At 51.4% G+C, this 7,525-nt stretch overlaps 1 protein-coding gene across 1 annotated transcript in view; it reads left to right on the plus strand.

The window, feature by feature from the left end:
* Nucleotides 1-7,525, plus strand: part of LOC123762288 (telomerase-binding protein EST1A) — a 141,439-nt gene that overhangs the window by 21,921 nt on the left and 111,993 nt on the right. The window lies entirely within an intron of this gene.

A 7,525-nucleotide genomic window follows, 5' to 3' on the forward strand; every position in this document is an offset into this window, starting at 1 on the left:
GACAGGCAGGTGTAGCTGGTAAGGTGCTCCAGTGGATAAGGGAGTATCTAAGCAATAGGAAGCAGAGAGTTACGGTGAGGGGTGAGACCTCCGATTGGCGTGAAGTCACCAGTGGAGTCCCACAGGGCTCTGTACTCGGTCCTATCTTGTTTCTGATATATGTAAATGATCTCCCGGAGGGTATCGATTCATTTCTCTCAATGTTTGCGGACGATGCTAAAATTATGAGAAGGATTAAAACAGAAGAGGACTGTTTGAGGCTTCAAGAAGACCTAGACAAGCTGAAGGAATGGTCGAACAAATGGTTGTTAGAGTTTAACCCAACCAAATGTAATGTAATGAAGATAGGTGTAGGGAGCAGGAGGCCGGATACAAGGTATCATCTGGGAGAGGAAATTCTTCAGGAGTCAGAGAAGGAAAAAGACTTGGGGGTTGATATCACGCCAGACCTGTCTCCTGCAGCACATATCAAGCGGATAACATCAGCGGCATATGCCAGGCTGGCCAACATACGAACGGCATTCAGAAACTTGTGTAAAGAATCATTCAGAACTTTGTATACCACATATGTCAGGCCAATCCTGGAGTATGCAGCCCCAGCATGGAGTCCATATCTAGTCAAGGATAAGACTAAACTGGAAAAGGTTCAAAGGTTTGCCACCAGACTAGTACCCGAGCTGAGAGGTATGAGCTACGAGGAGAGACTACGGGAATTAAACCTCACTTCGCTGGAAGACAGAAGAGTTAGGGGGGACATGATCACCACATTCAAGATTCTGAAGGGGATTGATAGGGTAGATAAAGACAGTCTATTTAACACAAGGGGCACACGTACTAGGGGACACAGGTGGAAACTGAGTGCCCAAATGAGCCACAGAGATATTAGAAAGAACTTTTTTAGTGTCAGAGTGGTTGACAAATGGAATGCATTAGGAAGTGATGTGGTGGAGGCTGACTCCATACACAGTTTCAAGTGTAGATATGACAGAGCCCGATAGGCTCAGGAATCTGTACACCTGTTGATTGACGGTTGAGAGGCGGGACCAAAGAGCCAGAGCTCAACCCCCGCAAACACAACTAGGTGAGTACAACTAGGTGAGTACACACTCACACTCCGGGGACCATTAGCCTCACAGAGGACGACCACAGCCCACAAAGATGGGTAACTTCGCCTGTCTCGTGAATCTCCCAAAAGCTGACCCGAGAGCCGCTGAAGATGCCAGGCGATGAGAAGTTAACTAAACATGTGCACCAAGTTAGCTGGTAAGGTAAGGGATTAGCTAGGTCGCTCTTCCTCGAAGCTACTCCGAGTATTACCTGCTTCAAAGGAAAGGTATTTTTTTTTTTTTTACAGGATCTTAAGATACGATTGAGTCTTATCTTAAAAGACATTACCAAGGACATTTACAGCGCTTGTGTTCTCGTTCAATTGGGCAGTAATGCAATCTCTGGCTGGCGGGAAGAATGGCGGCAGATGTTCTCTATGTGACTTTGGTACAAGGGTCTGCGGGCATCTGTCTGCGGGCGGGTACAAGGATCTGCGGGCATCTGTCTGCGGGCGGGTACAAGGATCTGCGGGCATCTAGGCCACAGTCTCATGGCGCCCTGCCAGTGTAGGGCAGCCTGGAAGGGTCAGTGTAGGGCAGCCTGGAAGGGTCAGTGTGGGGCAGCCTGGAAGGGTCAGAAAAATTAATGTGTGCTCGAGGTTTTCAATTTTGCACCGTGGCTGTAAGTGAGTACGTGCCCAACATGTTCGGGTCGGGGTCGGTATCAACCAAGTGAGTACAATTGGACTTGTGCCACAGGGATCAACCCGTTCTCGCAAATTTAATAAGTCAATATTGACTTATTAGTTGCGTGCATAGGTGACATACTAAACATAATAGTTTCCCTTGAAAAGCTTCATAGAAAACACCGACCTTACCTAACCTACTTAGTATGTTAAAATAAGCATCTTATAGCTTCGTAATTACAATTGTTACTTAACCTATTATAGGTATAGGTTAGGTAATAATTGTAATTACGAAGCAATAAGATGCTTATCTTAACATACTAAGTAGGTTAGGTAAGGTCGGTGTTTTCTATGAAGCTTTTCAAGGGAAACTATTATGTTAAGTATGTCACCTATGCACATATTTAATAAGTCAATATTGACTTATTAAATTTGCGAGAACGGGTTGCAACGATGCCTGCGACTCTGGTGATGGTACCACCTTTAACAACGGTCTAAAGAAAAATCCAAACCATTTTCTTACCATATAGTAACAAATTAAGCACCGAACAGTATCGCTCGATGTCTGTTTGTCCCTCTCCCGTCATCCCTCTCTCTTCCTCCCTCTCTTCTTCCCTCCCTCCCTCCCTCCCTCTCTCCCCCTCCCTCTCTCTCCCCCTCCCACCTCTGGTACAAATAAAAATGTCAGCTGCCAGATATGATGTCAGGCAGATATTGAGGGGAGTCACGAGTGTGTGGTGTCGGCCTCTCATTTATTACTCTATTACGTCTTCACGGTGTGGGGGGGGGGGGTCAAGTGGCCTCCAGTGGTGGTGGGGCCGAGTGTGGGGGGGGGGGTCAAGTGGCCTCCAGTGGTGGTGGGGCCGAGTGTGGGGGGGGGGGGTCAAGTGGCCTCCAGTGGTGGTGGGGCCGAGTGTGGGGGGGGGGGCTGGGTCAAGTGGCCTCCAGTGGTGGTGGGGCCGAGTGTGGGGGGGGGGGGTCAAGTGGCCTCCAGTGGTGGTGGGGCCGAGTGTGGGGGGGGGCTGGGTCAAGTGGCCTCCAGTGGTGGTGGGGCCGAGTGTGGGGGGGGGGGGCTGGGTCAAGTGGCCTTCGGTGGTGGTGTGGCAGAGTGTGGGGGGGGGAGCTGGGTCAAGTGGCCTCCGGTGGTGGTGTGGCCGAGTGTGGGGGGGGGGGAGCTGGGTCAAGTGGCCTCCGGTGGTGGTGTGGCCGAGTGTGGGGGGGGGGAGCTGGGTCAAGTGGCCTCCGGTGGTGGTGTGGCAGAGTGTGGGGGGGGGAGGAGCTGGGTCAAGTGGCCTCCGGTGGTGGTGTGGCCGAGTGTGGGGGGGGGAGCTGGGTCAAGTGGCCTCCGGTGGTGGTGTGGCCGAGTGTGGGGGGGGGAGCTGGGTCAAGTGGCCTCCGGTGGTGGTGTGGCAGAGTGTGGGGGGGGGAGGAGCTGGGTCAAGTGGCCTCAGGGGCTATAAGGTGCAGGTGTGCCAGTTGGGTAAACAGGTGCAGGTGGAGGTGTGGGGCAGATGTGTTAAGTGTTACAAGTACAGGCGTGGCTTGATTAACTCTAAACAAATTTATCAAGCAAGGTAGCATTAAGGTTATTGACTTAGAAGATACTTGTTTAGTTTTTTTTCCTGTGTGAGCCTATGGCTGGCCCGGCCTGTGCTGACTCCTCATCTAGGCCTATTGTTATTTCAGTGTGTGTGTGTGTGTGTGTGTGTGTGTGTGTGTGTGTGTGTGTGTGTGTGTGTGTGTGTGTGTGTGTGTGTGTGTGTGTGTTTTGGTGAGTAACTCAGTTCTATAAATTTGGATGTGTTGGCGTAGTGTTTGTATTGCCTGGCACTTTGGTAGGTTGGTAATGCCCAAGGGATCACTCGGGCTGTTGTTGGTGGTGCCTGGCATGGTGCCTCCTCTTGGAGTGGTATACCTGCCGAGTGCCTTATGTGGCACACATTGACTTGAGTGTGACCTCCGTGCCTCAAGGAGAAGGGAGTCTGGTATTCTGAGCACTACAGTTATGAGTGTGTGTGTGTCTAGGGCACACCAATTACCACCACCATTACCCACCAGCAACCAGCACCACCTCACACCAGCATCACCAGCACCACCACCACGACGTGCAGCAGCTGGAGGAGGAGGGGGGGGGGAGGGTGTCGGGTCCGACGGAGGGTGAGTGGTCACGCTTCATCACCATCTCACCTTGGTCCGGGTTGGCGCCCTTGTGCTCTTCTTACATTACAGTACACGCACGCCCGCGCGCGCGCACACACCACCCTCCACACACCTCGCCAGGTCAGCCCACACCAGCAGTGACCAGTCAGGTCAGCCCACACCAGCAGTGACCAGCCAGGTCAGCCCACACCAGCAGTGACCAGCCAGGTCAGCCCACACCAGCAGTGACCAGCCAGGTCAGCCCACACCAGCAGTGACCAGTCAGGTCAGCCCACACCAGCAGTGACCAGCCAGGTCAGCCCACACCAGCAGTGACCAGTCAGGTCAGCCCGGCACCTGGGGACCTGACGGCCACACCTCCACAGGTGTTGTACCCGACGCCTCGTTAGTGATGGTGGTACTGTGCTGTAGATGTGGTTGTTTTAGATTCAGCTACTGGAAACAAAAAGTTCCAAGTAGCACGGGCTATGGTGAGCCCGTAAGTGGAGGAGACTCTATGGAGCCATTATTGGTATCAATAGCGGATACTGGAGATCTGTGGATGGATGGGGGGGGGGTCTTCACCCTCGGAGGGCTGGCTGTACCTGTTATGGAACTGGTGGGTTAGTGTAGACCTCTAGACCGTTCGGTTTTTCTTTGCCTGAGACTTTGGCTGAGCCGTGGTGTCGTTGGTGTTTGGTGAGGAGGTCTTGTACCGAGTAGGTGTCGTATTTGTGGTGCGACGGTGGAGCTCCTACTAAGATTACCTCGTCTGAGGAGTCCGTAACATCCGTAGTTGGTGGCTTCGTCTCACAGCCTGAGGTAGGCTCAGTGTCGTGGATTAGTGGTAGAAGCTTCGATTGTTGGTATTTTAGAAGTGTTGGTGGTGCTGTTAGCATTCGTTGACAGCACGTCTGCTAGCGCGGCTGCTAAGATGGTGATGGTGAGAGTGTTGGAAGCTTGAGAGGGAATTACCTCTGTGCCGCCCTGGTCGTGGGTGGTTCTGGAGTCTGTGTTGAGATCGACCTCGTGGTCGTCCTGGTGGTAGTCTCCAGAGTGGTAGTGGAGGCAGTGACTTGCGCCAGGGGCTATGATGGGGGCCAGGCCACTGGCTATAGGTATAATACGTCCAGTTCACTGGCAAAACGGTGGTTGTCTGGTCCGGCAAGCCTCTCCGCTAGTCTAATAAGACCAGAGATAATGCCTGCACGTGATGCAGGGAGCTGGTGGGCTTTATTATGCTTTTGCGGTGAGTGGACTTGTATTGGACAACAGTGGCAAGGGCCTCAGTGACTAAACGCCCTCTCTGACCAAGGCCCCACTACACTCATTATACTCCCTCTACTCACTATATTCCTAGGAGTCATTATTATTACAAGGTTAGTAATATTATTAATATTAAGGAGGACACTTAACAAGAGGAGCAGCGTATAAAGACTAAGCTTAGCGGACTAGAGTGTGAGGGCGCCCGCCCGTACCCTTCACCATGGTCCTGACGTGCATCAACCCCCTGCCTCACTACCATCTTCTTGAGGTTATCTTGAGATGATTTCGGGGCTTTAGTGTCCCCGCGGCCCGGTCCTCGACCAGGCCTCCACCCCCAGGAAGCAGCCCGTGACAAATGACTAACTCCCAGGTACCTATTTTACTGCTAGGTAACAGGGGCATTCAGGGTGAAAGAAACTTTGCCCATTTGTTTCTGCCTCGTGCGGGAATCGAACCCGCGCCACAGAATTAAGAGTCCTGGGCGCTATCCACCAGGCTACGAGGCCCCTATACACACACCCCTGCCTTACACCCCTGCCAGATTGGGCTACCAGTTAGGGTAATTGTATTCCAATTGAAAAGCCAGATATGTATGTCGCTACTTGCTACTTTTTCGGCTACTGTTAAAATAAGCTGGCTTGTGTATTCTGAAAAGCGAATGAATCGGGGGAAAAAAATATTTTGTTACTTTTATAGTAAAGTTTGTGATGTTTAGTTCTTCAGGTGGCGACTTTGGGCGGCAGGTTCACTGGCACACACTCGTTCCTCCAAGTGTGTGTATACCTCCACCACCACCAGTCCCAGTACACCCTCCTTGAATTGAGAGGTTGATGGCCCAAGTTGAGGGTTGGAAAGGTCTCCAAGTGTGTGGTTATGGCCGGTGGCGTCCATCCCTGACCAACCTGGTGCCAATCGAAGGTTCTAGAAACGTTGGAACGTAAGCAACCTGCTCAGCCTATCGAGGCTGATGTTTAGAAAGCGTCAGGATTTCAGTGTGCTTTATTTTTGTTCTTGAGTCGAACTCCGTAAACTTAACGGATTAGTCAATTCCGTATAAAATGCGATGTATTATGTAAGAGGAGGAGACGAGGCAGGAATGGGCGCCGTGATGGCGCCGGTAAGTGTCTGGGGGGGGGGGAGTCATCTCTGCCTACGACGGGCGCCTTGCCTGCCATGTTGCCGCAGACATTCCCGTGGCGACCACTTGCCATATACAGGCTGCCAGTGGGGGCTCCTGCATCTCCTGATTTGTTGTCTTAAGCAGGATTACCAACTATACAGGTCGTGGTAGCTGGGACTAATCCCGGCCGAGGGCTTTCCTATTGAGCCTCCGTGTCCACGACGGCCCTCTAAAGTAGTGGAACTGATCTTGGGGGGGGGGGGGTGTCTATACAGGCCTCTAGGCCTGACTAAATCCCGGCTTGCCGTGAAAATTCTTTCCATCTATTGTTAGCTATTAATAACCACCAGGAGTTGAGTTGCCATTCTCCGCGAAGAGAATTCTCTTTGACGGACCTACACACACATCATTTAATGTAGATGTTTCATGCTTTAGTAGAGTGGAACTGGCGTGGGTGGGGTTCCGTCATGTTAGGGCCTTCGTCAGGTGGGGGCTAGATAAATGGCGGCAAGAAACCACACTCAAGCACAATGTATTATTCCCCTCTGGGTCCACTTGGGAATATGGTAGTTGTAGTAGCTGGTGTGTCTACCTCTACTCTGTTTCCACTTGGCCAGCAAGGACACTGTATATAATACACATAAGGACACTGTATATAATACACATAAGGACACTGTATATAATTCACATAAGGACACTGTATATAATACACATAAGGACACTGTATATAATTCACATAAGGACACTGTATATAATACACATAAGGACACTGCATATAATATGTAGCTCCATGTGTGTTTGTGTTTCCTGGAGGGTCCCTGAAGGAATTGTTCCGCAGCTGACCACCTCGTTTTGGGTCGACGTGAATGTGCTCTCTTAGGAGTGATTCCTTACCCACCCCCTGGGCGGACGGGCCTCCGGGACATGGGGTAAATCATGCTTATCAACTACTGGTGACCTAACGAAGGGAAGGGAACTATGAGGAGAAATCGCCAAGTCATTACGACTATATAGCACTGGAAAGGGGTCACAGGATATGGATTTGGGATCGGACGGGAGGAATGAATGGTGCCCTAACGAACTTATCATATGATGTGATCATTGTAATCGATGTGTGTGTGTGTGTGTGTGTGTGTGTGTGTGTGTGTGTGTGTGTGTGTGTGTCTGCTGTGCTGGTGTTGTACCGGCGTTTGTTTACCCAGCAGTGTGCTTCTTGCCCGTCTCACCCAACATCTGCCTCGCCGGGTCAACACCTGCCTCGCCAGGTC

Source organism: Procambarus clarkii, chromosome 2 (assembly GCF_040958095.1).
Source record: "Procambarus clarkii isolate CNS0578487 chromosome 2, FALCON_Pclarkii_2.0, whole genome shotgun sequence".
Lineage (NCBI taxonomy): Eukaryota > Metazoa > Arthropoda > Malacostraca > Decapoda > Cambaridae > Procambarus > Procambarus clarkii.